The sequence below is a fragment of the Orbicella faveolata genome, unplaced genomic scaffold, assembly GCF_042242905.1.
Source record: "Orbicella faveolata isolate gen_17 unplaced genomic scaffold, um_ofav_v1 contig_24, whole genome shotgun sequence".
Lineage (NCBI taxonomy): Eukaryota > Metazoa > Cnidaria > Anthozoa > Scleractinia > Merulinidae > Orbicella > Orbicella faveolata.
The window spans coordinates 6,598,627-6,615,000 of NW_028301552.1; the positions used below are offsets into that span (position 1 = coordinate 6,598,627).

General features: G+C 40.9%; 2 long non-coding RNA genes across 2 annotated transcripts in view; one reads left to right on the forward strand and one right to left on the reverse strand.

Moving 5' to 3' along the window:
* The first annotated feature begins 951 nt into the window (after positions 1-951).
* On the forward strand, positions 952-11,242 carry LOC149110131 (uncharacterized). The gene is made up of 2 exons (XR_016207854.1): positions 952-9,930; positions 10,518-11,242. It is a non-coding gene; the product is annotated as an uncharacterized LOC149110131 (long non-coding RNA).
* Positions 11,243-14,969: 3,727 nt separating this feature from the next.
* The window catches only part of LOC110066697 (uncharacterized), a 3,212-nt gene continuing 1,807 nt past the window's right edge, over positions 14,970-16,374 (reverse strand). Inside the window, exons 2-3 of the long non-coding RNA XR_016207853.1 lie at positions 15,493-15,626; positions 14,970-15,088 (exon numbers count right to left, since the gene is read on the reverse strand). This is a non-coding gene — a long non-coding RNA (uncharacterized LOC110066697). The remainder of the gene's footprint in view (positions 15,089-15,492; positions 15,627-16,374) is intronic.

Sequence of the window (16,374 nt, forward strand, 5' to 3'; positions counted from 1 at the left end):
TACACTGTAGTTCCTGCAAGAGATACACTTGAACATCTTGAGCTGAGTGCGGGAAGGATGGAAATGTCTCAGTCTTGAAGGAAAGATCACCCACCATGACTTGCTCTCCATCTTACATGTACGTACTGCCATTATGGCATGGAACATGTAACACTGTTTTTACTGAGCATGGAATGTATTATTTCCCTAATTTTCAACAAAAAATCAAAAGCTGAGTTTCATCCCTGTCAGATATGTCATCTAAATATCAAAAGGAATAACTGTTGTTACGAAGGCTGCGTGTCTTTTTTCCATAATAAAAAGATGACTCTTTCCAAGATCTGGATCATGACCTTGGTTACCACAATGCCATGTGTTGACCACATCACTACAGGGGGATTGTCCTCCATTCTGGGTTCTTGAATCAACCTGACTGTACAACCACACTCAAGGAGCACTAATCTCCAATTTCCCTTCTTCGTTCCATTATCCATTACTCCTCTAGTCCCAATCCGTCATTCTGCATTTCCAGCCGTCTCTTGTGTAACTGTCTGTTTGAAGTGCACGTTAACCAATGTCCTTTTCCCTCCCTCACTTGAAAGTTTTGTTGGTACATCCAGTCTAGGGGGTTAAACTTCTATGGCAAAGGGTTTGCTTTACACAGGACATTGAATCCCTATCCTGGTCTTTGTGGCTCAGAACAGGAACATTTTAGTGATTATTTCACTGGCTACAGAGCAGGGAAGTCTGTTCCACTCCTTAGGGATAAGGAGAAGCCACATGGTTCATCAGTGCTGGTGCTGAACTCTGGTCTCTGTAACATGAAGTGCCTAGGGGTATCACTGCCCTTCTTGGATGGGATCTAGTCCATCACAGGTTACCCCAGTTTTTTGTCAGGTTGCCCTCACTATCGGTCAGTACCATTTCCACTCCTTGGGAGGAAGAGGTACTGGGAGAGTCAAGTGTCTTGTCTTGGAACATGACACAGTGACCCAAGCCTAGGCTCCATATTGGACCCATTGATCTGGAGTCCTACTGACTAATCATTAAGCCATCAACTCCCCACCCCTGCCCAACCCTCCACTACTCCATTACTCCCTCCCAACATTGACAGAAAGTCATTGTTGACAGTGCACACTTGTGTTGACACCTTTAAATCATGAAGAATTCTGATTCAAAATCTCAACAGCAAGCCACAGATCAAGTCGGATATTCAAGCAACCAAATTTAACCAGCCTTGATACATGTACATGTAGTTGATTGATTCTAACAGCTACCACTGAATTGACTTGAGAGTTGCCAGTAAGTGAAGCATGAAAATTCCTTTCCCACCTTTCACAATTTATTTGTCTGGTGCACTGTATAAACAATGATGGGATTGTTGTAACTAAGATGTTTTAAAAGGTCTTATCAATTAGAGTAATTTTCTCACCAGAGCTTGAATTGTCTTGAGAAGTTCATAAATGCTAGTTAGACCATAGGCAACATTTCAACAATATTTTGTCACCACATTATAACTTAGGAAGCATGGACATGCAGAAGTCAAGAAGAACTTATTTTTTATTTTTCTTGATTTTGGGGATACAGTTTACCAAATTTATTGTAATATTAAGTGATTAGTATTTGAAGTATCTAGGCATCCCACCTCAACAAGGTTTGGGGTATTTTGAATTTGCCACTCCCCACTTCTCACCAACACAGATCAATTTTATTGTGATTACTATGAGTTCTGAAATATTCATTTGCTGAATTATCCAGGCTTAAAAAATCTCAAAGCAAAAGCATCTGAAGACTGAGGTCTGTATGAACCATGTGGATGTACAAGCTACTTGGCAGCTTAATTTGACCCAATTGTTGTATGTACATGTAGTTGGTTGATGCTAGCAGCTGGCAGTGGATTGTAGGACTTTCTGGTAATATTTTTCCATCACAGGACATTGAAAGTTTCAAAGGCTTTATAAATAAATGTATTGAGAATGAAATGAAAAAACACTTCAATTGAGTGAATAAACCCAGTGTAGTTTGTTTGTTTTTTGTCCCACTTCAGATTATGTTGTTGCTCTAGAGAAGTGAAGTTTTTAGTTCCCATAAATACAAAATTGTCAGCAAATGTCGTACATATTCAGGAGTTTCCAAGTAGCTTTCTCAGCCACGACTAACATTGTCAATCACCCTTTTGCAGTCTTCCATTAACTGGAACATCAGATTTCAGCTTTAGATAGCTGCAGTGATAAACAGAGAAAAATAATCTCCAAACCAGTAAATCTTACATGAAAGATTTTCAATCCAGATTTCATACATGGATGATATGATCTTTTTGACATTGTAAGTAAAGCTAGAAAATAAGCCTATCCACTCATTATTTGGAATTCAGTGTAGAAAACAAGGAAAATTAAGCAGTGACACTACTCACTCTAAACAAATGCTAGCTAATTCTGTGCAAAGAAAATGTTTATGTCTGCTATCTGCACGTACTGGTATGATGGATACTTTGCTCTTAATCAAAGTCTGTTATTTATCAGTTTAATCACTTAACATGGTGGGTTTAATTTGAGATAGACCTCTTTAGCTATAATTACATCCCAAGGAGGTCATTTAACCTTCCTAACTTGTAATGTCATACTAACCAGAATTTTGCAGGACTCAAAAGAAAAACTATATTTTTCAGTCAAAATATTTTGTCAGTGTCTTCTTACAACATGCAGAAAAAAATAAGCCTGCTTTTCAACCTGTTTGTTCCTGCTTTGAAAGTTAAAGAGGATGTGTGACTGCTTTCCAGCTGTTGTAAATGCCATAAGACCCAGCCACATCCCTGCCCAGGTATTGTTTGTTGTCAAAATTGTTATCTATTTCTTATTGTATACATTTGTGATTATGGCACTGATTGCTGGTAAAGCTATGCATTTTTAGGATGGAATTGTCGAAACTTAATTTGAAGTACAGTATATTTTGAGGTATTTTAAAACAGGTGTGATTCGTGACAACTACATGAGGTTTGATGCAAATTACTAAGACACATGCAAAGTTCCTAGCCTAACATCAAAGCTAACCATTCTAAATAAGTGTTTGTTTGAAAATTAAAACAGAAAATTGAATTGGTTTGAAAATTTCAATGCAGTATGAAAAAGATGAACCAATTTGAAAAATTTAAACTGGTTTAAAAAAAATTAAAGCAAAGATAACTTTAAACCATAACACATGTTATATTTTAACACCTGCAGTGCACCAGGTGCTAAAATATTCCTGCAAACTTGCTCGCTCAAAAATTATTGCTTTCAAAAGGCAGACATAGATGTTTGCAGGGGTCACCTTGAGTGTTTGATGATAACCAATATACTCTATAATCTTTAGGGACAACAGGGTTGTCTAAATACTCTATCATCTGTTTTAGAATATCACACTGCTGCTCTACAAAGCAACTGGTTGCCTTAAGAAAAAACAATTATTGTGACTTGGTGACATCCATTTTCTAACTTGTGCTAACATGGCTTAATTAGGTGTATTTGCCCCAAGATCTCAGGTCACTGTTTTGCATGATTTGATGTTGTTTATAGTCATTTTGCAGGACACTCAATGATAAACTGCTCTTTTGGACTGTTGAGTCATGTTGTTAAAAGTTGGAATGAAATGGAATATCGTTAAATGATATAAGGTTTGAATTGAAGCATTACTAAATGAATGCAATTTTAAAAAGATGACACTGTTTTTTTTTTAGTCTTTAATTCATATTTCAATGTGACTCACGTCTTTGTCAGTTACAAAGGGTGTTTCAAACTGTTCGAAATTATTTGTAACAACCCACAGAAACATGCATAAAGCAAGACCCTGAAAAAATTCCATCTGCCTTAGGAGACCATTTTATGCCACATAAATTTTTTTGTTTACAAGGGTGAAATTTTGACTCTCTAATCAAGCTGAACATTTGATGGGCTTGCTATGAGATTGTGCCAGATGGCAGCGTAATGAGAATTTGAGAGTCTGTTACTTGTGAAAGTTATAACCATGATAGATTAGGTTTTGACGCTCAAGATCCAGGCACTTATGACAGGCTACTGGGTTTAACAAAATGCATAGAAGCCTTAATAGAGTCCATGAACTGTCAAAAATGGTATAAAGCAGCTACAAGATGCAATGGTTCGTATAGCAGACAAACAGAATCTTGAAATAGCATTTTCATCACAATCATAGAGGGAAATCAAAACAAGACAAGGTAAACCCAAATAAAGGTCCCATACAAGTTTTGTGACACCAATCATGATAGAAACAAATGTCCAGCTTCTGAGCAAGACCTGTCTTTAGTGTGTAAACAGGGACATTTTGCTGTAAAGTACTTGGAAAAGAAGTGTGCTTTGATGGCCTCAACCAACAAAGTAGATCAAACAAGTGCTACTATTTAGAATATGCAGCGAGTCTGGAGGTTGATCAGAAACCAAATCTGATGATTCTCTCTTTGTCACTGAACAAGTTGAAGTCATTAACACAAAGATGGTACCACTTACATGTTCCAGAGTATACTCTTACCAACACAACTAAGCTGGACACTCACCACCGCAACATGCAGTACAATGTCTTGCACAGATCTCTTAAATTAATACTACAGAATGGAGAAGTCAAGTTGCCTCCCACCCTGGGAAAAATGAGATTGTATGATGGGTGCCTGGTTAAGCTATTGGGATTCTATACACCTTTACATTAAGCTTGCTAGAGAGGTGGCCTGAAAAGTAAGTGACCCTTTGAAATCTTGGAGAAAGCACCTTGGTCCATCACCAATGGCTTCAAACCAAGCATTAAACAAGGGTTGATATCTCTAGGACTAGATCAGTCCTTTCCCTTGTTGAATATTTAACTCTATGAACCTCTCTCATTTAATAATGAATGTTTTCAGAGAGTTTGATGATGTTTCCACTGGCTTGGGTTGTGTTCCAGTGGAATATCACATAGGCATCACTGCAGACATCAAACCTGTTCAAGGTGTACTTCGACAAGCAACAAGTGCCAGTACCCCTTGATGAGAGGCTGAGAAAAGATTTATCAAATGGAAACGCTAAGTATCATAGTCCGATAAGCACAGCCAACAGACTGGTTCATTTTTCATTTATAATTTTAGCCCTAATTCTGAAAATTAAACTCTTAATCCAAGTTGTCTGCAAATGTCACACATACCATAAGAAGTTAATATTTTATTTGTTTGACGGGTCAAGAAGTCTGACCCTGTCGTGTTTTGACCTGAGATCCCTGTCTTATGTGAATATCACTACTAATACTGGTTAGTGTGACGGTTAAAGCTGAGGCAATGTCACTTACATGTACATGTAATAACTACAGTACATAACCCTTTACCCACAAATATTATAGTGCAGTGACTGATACAGATGCCTCAAGCATAATATTTGCCATTTTATTTTTAAAATTATTATTATTTATTTTAGTTGGTGTATTTTTAAAACTGGCAAAAAAATCTTTTAAGACTTCTACCAATCAAAAAATTATTGCAGAAAACTGAAAAAGCTTCAAAAGCAGTCAAAGCTACATATGTACATGTAGCTTTGCAATAAATAGGCTTTTTTACCCTCACATTTATTATCTGAATTACGTGCCTGAATCAACTTATGATATCAACCACTTTGACTATCAGCAGATCCCTTAGTCTTTACATCTTGCTACAACTCCGCTTCTTCTGCTGGCTTATCCGGATCGCACCTACAACATGGCTGATGGAAGGATCCTCAAGGAACTTCTTTATTGAGAAATGACTATTGGTTTCTAGACCACAAGGAACCGGTCATCTTCACCTCAAAGATTTTTGCAAGTGTGATTGGCCTTGGGCATTGGTTTGAATCTGAGAGGAGTGTGTCAGGAGCCATACCCATTGAAGACAGGAAGTGAAAATTGGTGCCAGAAAGAGTGAGGCTGCAAGGCGTTAGGCTCCAGGAGAGCATGGCACAAATCAGTGACCTAGTGAGATGTGACCACTTTACATGTCCTAGGGACTCATATTAGCAGTACACCAGAGACTGTTCTGCTCGCCCCTAAACATATTCCTAGTCAAGAGAACAATTCCCTGATCAATGGATGCTGATGATTATTATTTTTTTAAAATTAAAATGTAATTGTACATTCCTCTCCCACTTCAGTGAGTAATCATAAAAATATTATGTGACAAGAAATTGAGTGGTGATCATGTAACATCACTACTTTGCACATCTACTTTAAAAGATGTTTCTAGTATCAAAGTTCCTATTAACATTTTCATTTACTCTGAACCAAATGGGATGGTGTAGGAAACACATCTTATTTAATGAGTTAATGGGTGAAGAAATGAAAATGAGAATTTTCAAGTGGAAGGAAAATTAAATCTGGGGTAACAAGCCAAAGATTATGGCTGAGCTAACTAACATAATTTGCAATCCATCCAGGGACACTGTATGTAGGTCCAAGGGTGGTCTACTCAAATCTCAAGTTCATTGTTAGTGATGATTTGTTATAGTGACATGTTTGACTTTTTTTTCTTGGACTCAGGTGCAATGGCAACCTTATAGTCTTAAACCAAACCAGGCAAGGGCCTGGAGGAATTGTAATCCATACATAATACTAATATTAGTAAAAAGTAAGTGAAGCCTTGGAGCCGAATGGTTCATAGCTGCCAGAGCTTATCCCAGTTTCTGTAGCATGAAGTGGCTAGGAGTATTTCTACTCCCCCTGGACGGGATGCTAGTCCATTGCAGATCACTCCCCTGCAATTTGTTAGGTTTCCCCAACAATTCACCGGTACCCATTTATACTCCTAGGTGGAGAGAGGCACTGTGAGAGTTAAGTGTCTTGCCCAAGAACACAACACAGTGTCCCCAGCCAGGGCTCGAACCCGGACCGCTCGCTCCGGGAATGAGCGCACTAACCATGAGGCCACCGCTCCTCCCACACTAACACTAATATTAGTAGACTGTGGGTTAAATGATTTGCATTAAATGATTTGTTTCATGGGTTAAGCAAAATCAATATTTGTTTTCACGATTTTGGCCAAGCTTTTGCAAATTGATACTCATAATAAAATTAGTTAACATTTATAATGTGCAGACTCCCATGTAATTCTCAGTTGAACTTAGAAATTATAATACAAAATATTTGAATGTGAAGGATGAAATGGTGGGTCCCATTACATGCCAGGCATTCTGTTCATCGGTGTTGTCTTGTGCAAGACGCAATGAAGGGAGAGATCCCAGTTCGTTTTGATGTGTTCAGATCTACCATAAGCCAACAACACAGTTACAACACCTGAAATGGTTTACATGCCCAAAATTAGCAAACCAAGAATGGAATGAGGCAGAGACAAAACATATTTTAAGGCAATAACGATTGGGCCTTGTTACCAAGTGAGCTTAAGGAACTTATGCTGAAAAGGATTTTTAAACTCAAACTGAAACAGTTTTTACTTAAACATTTTTAACCTTAGTTAGCTGTGGTATTTTTAATCCAAGTTTTAGCTGATTGGAGGCCTCCTCTTAAAATATTAAAATACATTGTTGGATAATATTAAATTATAAATTACAGAAATAAGTTAAAAAGTTCCTTTAAACAAGAAAGTCTTAATAAGATATTTATAAACAAAATGGGTGCATATTTTGCACACCTTTTCCTTTGTAGGATTGTTGGTTTTTGCTGCTCTCATGTTGATTAGGTTGTTTATCTGCAGCCTTAGTGGTAATAGGCACAGATACTGGACTGTTGGCTGGTTGACATGCATGCATGGCTTTCATAGCAAAACAAGAGTTCTTCTCTTTCTAGTTTGCACCCTTGTTTCATATTCTCAAGGAATGGTACCATACTATTGGTGTCCACTTGTATGGTGAATTTGATAGAGGGATGTTAAATGTTGAGTTTCCAGGAAAGATGCCACTGATATGACTTCAAGAACAAGTTGTCAGTTGAAGCTTAGGTTTGTCAGCGAGAACCTGAGTGTTTTCCATTGAAAAAAAGTCTGATGTCATGAATTTCTTCGGAGAATCATAAGGTGTCACAAACGGTGTGTTGGATTAATGGTTGGGGGTTTCATTTTTGTTATCTATTCATTTTGCAAGATAGCTATAAAAGGGTTGCCACATGTCAGGAAATGGTCAAGAAAAAAGTTCTTCGAGGGCAGAGAAAATCTTATTGTAATAACTTGGGAAAAGTGACATTTTGAAGAGTCAAAGCAAACTGAAATAACTTTAACACAACTGATCAAATACCAGTGAAGGCTGGTAAAAAAAAACGTTTTGGGTCTCTCTGACTGATCAGCCTTAATAAATGGGTAGAGGAGACAGCTGTGAGGGGAAGCTAGAGGTGACTATCATCTGACAATTTTTACCTGTGTATTTATTTGGTCAGGGAAGTTAAATTTTTGTCAGGAAAAACATCGATTTTGAAAAATGATGTCTGTGGCAGCCATGTATAGGTACAATATAACTGTGGTGGGCAACAAGAATGCATTGCCATGAGCTTATTTTGCAAGATAGTTTCTGCATAATAGAACACTAATATACAGATTAAGCCAAGCTCCTGATTACAATAACTTAACCTGGCTCGAGCCTGCAATCCAATTGAAAACCAGTAACTGGGCAGCAGTCAACTTCAAAAAAAACACATTTGACCTTGATGAACTCTAAACCTGAGCCTGCAGTGTGGTCACATGGTATTGGTCAGCAGATACATTGTTTTGACAGCTGTCAATTAACCATAACAAGGATGTACAATCAGTATGGAGAATTACTACACTTCAGACACTGGACAAGATAAAACTGATTGATAATCAGCATGGAGAATAAGTATTTCATTTCTGACACTGGACAACATAAAACTGAATAACCATCAGTATGGAGAATTACTATTTCAGTTCTTACACTGGACAACATAAAACTGAAGAACAATCAGTATGGAGAATTACTATTTCAGTTCTTACACTGGACAAGATAAAATAGAAAAACCATCAGTATGGGGAATTACTATTTCACTTCATACACTGGACAACATAAAACTGAATAACCATCAGTATGGAGAATTACTATTTCAGTTCTTTCACTGGACAAGATTAAACTGAATGACGATCAGTATGGAGAATTACTATTTCAGTTCAGACAGTGGACAAGATAAAACTGAATGATAATCTGTATGGAGAATTACTATTTCACTTCAGACACTGGACAAGATAAAACTGCTTGATAATCTGTATGGAAAATTACTATTTCAGTTCTTTCACTGGACAAGATAAAACTGAATGAATATCAGTATGGAGAATTAATATTTCAATTCAGACACTGGACAAGGTAAAACAGAATGACAATCAGTATGGAGAATTACTATTTTAATTTAGACAGTGGACAAGATAAAACTGAATGATAATCAGTATGGAGCGTTACTATTTCACCTCAGACACTGGACAAGATAAAACCGATAATCAGTATGGAGAATTGCTATTTCACTTCAGACACTGGACAAGATAAAACTGATTGATAATCGGTGTGGAGCGCTACTATTTCACTTCAGACACTGGACAAGATAAAACTGATTGATAATCTGTATGGAAAATTACTATTTCAGTTCTTACACTGGAACAGATAAAACTGAATGAATATCAGTATGGGGAATAAGTATTTCAGTTCTGACACTGGACAAGATAAAACAGAATGGCCATCAGTATGGAGAATTACTATAAATTTCAGTTCTTACACTGGACAAGATAAAACTGAATAACCATCAGTATGGAGAATTGCTATTACATTTGTGACACTGGACAAGATAAAACAGAATGGCGATCAGTATGGAGAATTACTACATATTTCAGTTCTGACACTGTAAAGATAAAACTGAATGACAATCAGTCTGGAGAATTGCTATTACATTTGTGACACTGGACAAGATAAAACAGAATGGCAATCATTATGGAGGATTAACAGTTCTGCTCTGACACTGGACAAGGTAAAAACGAGTGACAATCAGTATAATGGGTTATTTACAAAGCGTAAGGCCAAGATGGCTGGATATTGGCCAAGTTCGTTTTTGCATGTGTATGAACTGAGACAGAGTCCAGGTCCAAAATCTGTTAATAACACATGCAAAGCAGAATGAGGCCAACATCCAGGCATTTTGACCAAACAATCCTTTCAGTCGTAAATAAGCTATTAAATGGGAGAACAACACTATTTTCTTGAAGTAAACAGTGGGTAATCCCAAGTGGGCAAGATAGTGCCATCTAACACTAGAGAAATTATTGGAAATCATTCTTTGAAGGAGAGTTCATAAGAACTCTACGAAAATTATAACTAGTGTATTCACTCTCAATTCTATGGCGTGATAGCTGATTTGGCCAGTGGCTCGTCTGTCTAATTAACCTCGTGTTTCTTCCTTATCATGAAAATTTAAAGTTTTATTTGGGAAGAAACATGAAACGCAGTTTAGTAATAGCAGCACTCGCATTTGAACAGTTTACCACGTAATTAATTAACACATGTTGACTTTAGTCGACAAGTCCTAATGCACCTTTTATTTTCTGATTCTATCACCAGGAAGGCTGATGAATACTCAGACTGAATGATAACCCATTACCACAGAAGATCGAGAATGGCAACGAAACAATCGTTGAAATATTTTAAAATAACCGGGTTGAACTTGGCAATAAACTGAAACGAATCAAAACATTTTATTGTAAATCAGTTGATCCTGATAGTATGGCACAATCATGTATAATTGCGATATTAAAATCGTGTATGAGAACTGCAGAGCAAAAAAGAAAAAGAACAAGATTTTTGCAGTTAACAGAAGTGAACTTCATTGATGTAGAGAGGGTGTTAAGAGCAAATTAAAGACTAGACTCCAATAAGCTCTTAAAACCTTCCTATAATAAACGATAACTAAAAGACTTAAAAAGGAAAAACAAATATGCTGCAGAACCTGAGAGGTGAATGTGGTCGAACTTGTGTCTTTGTCCTTTACTTTGACATTTAAATTTAGTTCACTCCTATCAACATTCCCACTCCTAAAGCCGACAGTAATGCAAAGATGTTTAATCCCATAGTGGAAGAAGGTCTGATATTCCATTTCCTGCTCTTTCCTAAAACAGAACATTGAGGCAGGGAGCATGACACCCATCCACAATCCTGTACTCTCCTAGAAACTTTCTCCATGGTGGATCAAGTCCTATTTAAAACCTCCACTTCCCTATTAGCAGAGATTATTTAAAGACCTTTAATTCCTGCTCCCAACCCTCCTGCACTCCCCAAACAAAACAAAACAGTTTCAGGGTTCACTAAAAAAAACTACCCCATTACAAAATAAAATATATAGATTTAGGCCAGCTAAAAGCATAGCTCCTGGGCCGGGTTGTTCAAAGCCCGATTAAGCTAACCCAGAAAAAGGTAGAATTTTGATTTGAGTTTTGTAACTTTGCAGTGAGGTTTTCTGTATATTGTTTGCCTTTTGTTTTGAGTTTTAATAATCACCATATACAAAAAACAAAACAGCAAAAAACATTTGTATGGAAGAAAAAGTTATAATTCGGTAAACTTTCTAGATAGCACATTGAAATCAATTAATAACTATCTAGAGAAAACTGTTCAAAAACCACTTAATGAAATAAAAGAAAACTTTCAATCTTGCACATTTTTGTATTAAAAAAGGAATATATAAATAAATTAACCTTGGGAGGGTGGGTGGAAGAGTAATCTTACCCCCTCCAACCTCCTCTCCGGGGAGTGGAGGAGGGTGGGTGGAAGAGTAATCTTACCCCCTCCAACCTCCTCTCCGGGGAGTGGAGGAGGGTGGGTGGAAGAGTAATCTTACCCCCTCCAACCTCCTCTCCGGGGAGTGGAGGAGGGTGGGTGGAAGAGTAATCTTACCCCCTCCAACCTCCTCTCCGGGGAGTGGAGGAGGGTGGGTGGAAGAGTAATCTTACCCCCTCCAACCTCCTCTCCGGGGAGTGGAGGAGGGTGGGTGGAAGAGTAATCTTACCCCCTCCAACCTCCTCTCCGGGGAGTGGAGGAGGGTGGGTGGAAGAGTAATCTTACCCCCTCCAACCTCCTCTCCGGGGAGTGGAGGAGGGTGGGTGGAAGAGTAATCTTACCCCCTCCAACCTCCTCTCCGGGGAGTGGAGGAGGGTGGGTGGAAGAGTAATCTTACCCCCTCCAACCTCCTCTCCGGGGAGTGGAGGAGGGTGGGTGGAAGAGTAATCTTACCCCCTCCAACCTCCTCTCCGGGGAGTGGAGGAGGGTGGGTGGAAGAGTAATCTTACCCCCTCCAACCTCCTCTCCGGGGAGTGGAGGAGGGTGGGTGGAAGAGTAATCTTACCCCCTCCAACCTCCTCTCCGGGGAGTGGAGGAGGGTGGGTGGAAGAGTAATCTTACCCCCTCCAACCTCCTCTCCGGGGAGTGGAGGAGGGTGGGTGGAAGAGTAATCTTACCCCCTCCAACCTCCTCTCCGGGGAGTGGAGGAGGGTGGGTGGAAGAGTAATCTTACCCCCTCCAACCTCCTCTCCGGGGAGTGGAGGAGGGTGGGTGGAAGAGTAATCTTACCCCCTCCAACCTCCTCTCCGGGGAGTGGAGGAGGGTGGGTGGAAGAGTAATCTTACCCCCTCCAACCTCCTCTCCGGGGAGTGGAGGAGGGTGGGTGGAAGAGTAATCTTACCCCCTCCAACCTCCTCTCCGGGGAGTGGAGGAGGGTGGGTGGAAGAGTAATCTTACCCCCTCCAACCTCCTCTCCGGGGAGTGGAGGAGGGTGGGTGGAAGAGTAATCTTACCCCCTCCAACCTCCTCTCCGGGGAGTGGAGGAGGGTGGGTGGAAGAGTAATCTTACCCCCTCCAACCTCCTCTCCGGGGAGTGGAGGAGGGTGGGTGGAAGAGTAATCTTACCCCCTCCAACCTCCTCTCCGGGGAGTGGAGGAGGGTGGGTGGAAGAGTAATCTTACCCCCTCCAACCTCCTCTCCGGGGAGTGGAGGAGGGTGGGTGGAAGAGTAATCTTACCCCCTCCAACCTCCTCTCCGGGGAGTGGAGGAGGGTGGGTGGAAGAGTAATCTTACCCCCTCCAACCTCCTCTCCGGGGAGTGGAGGAGGGTGGGTGGAAGAGTAATCTTACCCCCTCCAACCTCCTCTCCGGGGAGTGGAGGAGGGTGGGTGGAAGAGTAATCTTACCCCCTCCAACCTCCTCTCCGGGGAGTGGAGGAGGGTGGGTGGAAGAGTAATCTTACCCCCTCCAACCTCCTCTCCGGGGAGTGGAGGAGGGTGGGTGGAAGAGTAATCTTACCCCCTCCAACCTCCTCTCCGGGGAGTGGAGGAGGGTGGGTGGAAGAGTAATCTTACCCCCTCCAACCTCCTCTCCGGGGAGTGGAGGAGGGTGGGTGGAAGAGTAATCTTACCCCCTCCAACCTCCTCTCCGGGGAGTGGAGGAGGGTGGGTGGAAGAGTAATCTTACCCCCTCCAACCTCCTCTCCGGGGAGTGGAGGAGGGTGGGTGGAAGAGTAATCTTACCCCCTCCAACCTCCTCTCCGGGGAGTGGAGGAGGGTGGGTGGAAGAGTAATCTTACCCCCTCCAACCTCCTCTCCGGGGAGTGGAGGAGGGTGGGTGGAAGAGTAATCTTACCCCCTCCAACCTCCTCTCCGGGGAGTGGAGGAGGGTGGGTGGAAGAGTAATCTTACCCCCTCCAACCTCCTCTCCGGGGAGTGGAGGAGGGTGGGTGGAAGAGTAATCTTACCCCCTCCAACCTCCTCTCCGGGGAGTGGAGGAGGGTGGGTGGAAGAGTAATCTTACCCCCTCCAACCTCCTCTCCGGGGAGTGGAGGAGGGTGGGTGGAAGAGTAATCTTACCCCCTCCAACCTCCTCTCCGGGGAGTGGAGGAGGGTGGGTGGAAGAGTAATCTTACCCCCTCCAACCTCCTCTCCGGGGAGTGGAGGAGGGTGGGTGGAAGAGTAATCTTACCCCCTCCAACCTCCTCTCCGGGGAGTGGAGGAGGGTGGGTGGAAGAGTAATCTTACCCCCTCCAACCTCCTCTCCGGGGAGTGGAGGAGGGTGGGTGGAAGAGTAATCTTACCCCCTCCAACCTCCTCTCCGGGGAGTGGAGGAGGGTGGGTGGAAGAGTAATCTTACCCCCTCCAACCTCCTCTCCGGGGAGTGGAGGAGGGTGGGTGGAAGAGTAATCTTACCCCCTCCAACCTCCTCTCCGGGGAGTGGAGGAGGGTGGGTGGAAGAGTAATCTTACCCCCTCCAACCTCCTCTCCGGGGAGTGGAGGAGGGTGGGTGGAAGAGTAATCTTACCCCCTCCAACCTCCTCTCCGGGGAGTGGAGGAGGGTGGGTGGAAGAGTAATCTTACCCCCTCCAACCTCCTCTCCGGGGAGTGGAGGAGGGTGGGTGGAAGAGTAATCTTACCCCCTCCAACCTCCTCTCCGGGGAGTGGAGGAGGGTGGGTGGAAGAGTAATCTTACCCCCTCCAACCTCCTCTCCGGGGAGTGGAGGAGGGTGGGTGGAAGAGTAATCTTACCCCCTCCAACCTCCTCTCCGGGGAGTGGAGGAGGGTGGGTGGAAGAGTAATCTTACCCCCTCCAACCTCCTCTCCGGGGAGTGGAGGAGGGTGGGTGGAAGAGTAATCTTACCCCCTCCAACCTCCTCTCCGGGGAGTGGAGGAGGGTGGGTTTAAAATTGGTTAAACACAAGATGCAAACATGCTTTGTTTAAATCTTAGAGTAATGGACAACGACACAGGTTTTTGCCACACAGGCTCTGGCTGTGTGGCTTTTTTATGTTGTTTTTAGCAATTTAGCTATTAATATTGCAGAGGGCTCTAAGAGCTCTTAGATCTTTTTAACACTTGAGATAGATTTGGTAAAATAGTGTGGTACGTGGACATACGGCGTATTAAACTAAAGCCAACTGAATGTGGTGGAAAAATTAAAATCAAGATTGGTGTATTGATAACATTATTATCTTTAAAATGGCATTTAAAGTCAATACCGTGTTTGTAAAATAACTTAATTTATACTGAAGATGTTCTCACATCATTTATTGAAGTTGTAACATGACTCCATTTTAAGGTGGTTTAATACATGTTGTGAAGCACTGCATCTTATTTTCTGGCCTGTTTCTTCTAATCTCTGAATGCATGTTGACAAGAGTAATGAATTAATCAAAAGGCAAGTAACTAAACAATCATTATTAACAATATGTTGATGCGTGTTCTGAGAAACCGCCACTTTGGATTCTATAATCATGCTAAAATGAACAAGAACTGTATATTTCCTCTAGGTTATCCAGTTTACTTAGAAGACAAGAAAGCACAAACGGAAAACTTTCACATTTAAAGAAATATATGGACAAAAGATTTCCATGGAGACACTGACCAAACCATATGAGGAAAAAACTTGTCAAGTCATGTCGGGAAAATGAAAAGAAACGAAGTGCTAATATTTCTTGAAAACAAAATAACAGACATTTGAAGTCTGCATACTACAATTTGTCTAATAAGAAACTGTTGAAGGTTGTTGATCGAACTGCTTACCTTTAACTGTTAGAAGTTGATCACGTGGGGGAAGATTTCTTAGAAGCGCTCATAAGATGTTGTTTTCTGGATGAAAAATGGCAGTTGACTCTTGAGCTGATCATGTTAGCATCAGCACTGAGAACTTCTCAAGTCTGCAAAATAAATAAACTAAATGTGATGCCTGCTTTCTCGCCCTCTGAAATCCTTCACTCCAATTTTTCAAGACCATTGCTAATGTCTTAATTACTTTTATCATACATTTTGTCATACTTTTCACTTAACTATATTCAATTTGTAGCCATTGTTTGGAAGGCAAAATTTTCAGAAATCAAGAGTGAAATCAGAAACAAGTTATCTTTCCATTGCAATATCCAGAGAATATTGAGTCAACGACCCAAAGTTAATGCTTTGTTTGTAATTTCCTAGTGAAATGATAAATGTGAATAATTTGCAGTGTAACAAATTCAAGAAAATCATATCGTTTATAGGAAAAATGCATATTTTGGTCTATAAGATGTGTCATAGGTGCGAACAACATTCACCACACTAGCCTCTAGAAATGAATTAGAATTGGCTACCTTTACAACTTACTACAGATTACTCTAAATATCCTCAGCTTTTGAATCCACCTTGAAAATCAACCCCTGTTAGTTATTTGCTAACCTTTGCTTAATCATTTCTGATAAGATGACTCAAGATATAAACAATCGCTAATGCGCCAGCCGCTTGCCATCCTCACCGGACCTTTTTTCAAAAGAATGTCAGGATCTAAAAACAATGTTTCTGACGCTGAAATATCCTGAGAAACTTATTGATTCTACTTTCAAGAGATTCCACGTTTCCCAGAACCAGAACCACTAATCATCTTGCCTTTAAAAGACCCAGAAATCCGCCTACTCC